Raw genomic sequence first — 325 nt, 5'->3', positions numbered from 1 at the left:
TCAGAAGTCAAAAAACCAAAAATCTCAAATGATTTAGATGTCCAAAACGTATTTAACAGTTGATAAATTTGTAACACCTCTGACATATAAATTTCTAATTAAAGAATCCTTTCTTTTAAAAAAAATTGAGATGATACTACCCTAGTGAAGTTTTTGCCTGAAGTTAACAAAGTCCTGGATTTGATATATTACTTTGAATGCATTAATTCTGAAAATTCATATTTAGTTCTACTTTACAACATTTCTTCCCTTAAGGATGGGATGTGAGATACACGTGAGCTGGTTTCTACAGTATTAATGTATGTACACATATAAAGTATGTAAA

This window comes from Rhinopithecus bieti, unplaced genomic scaffold, assembly GCF_001698545.2.
Source record: "Rhinopithecus bieti isolate Rb0 unplaced genomic scaffold, ASM169854v2 scaffold_12642, whole genome shotgun sequence".
In the NCBI taxonomy this organism is placed as follows: Eukaryota; Metazoa; Chordata; class Mammalia; order Primates; family Cercopithecidae; genus Rhinopithecus; species Rhinopithecus bieti.
This window is presented reverse-complemented; position numbering follows the sequence as displayed.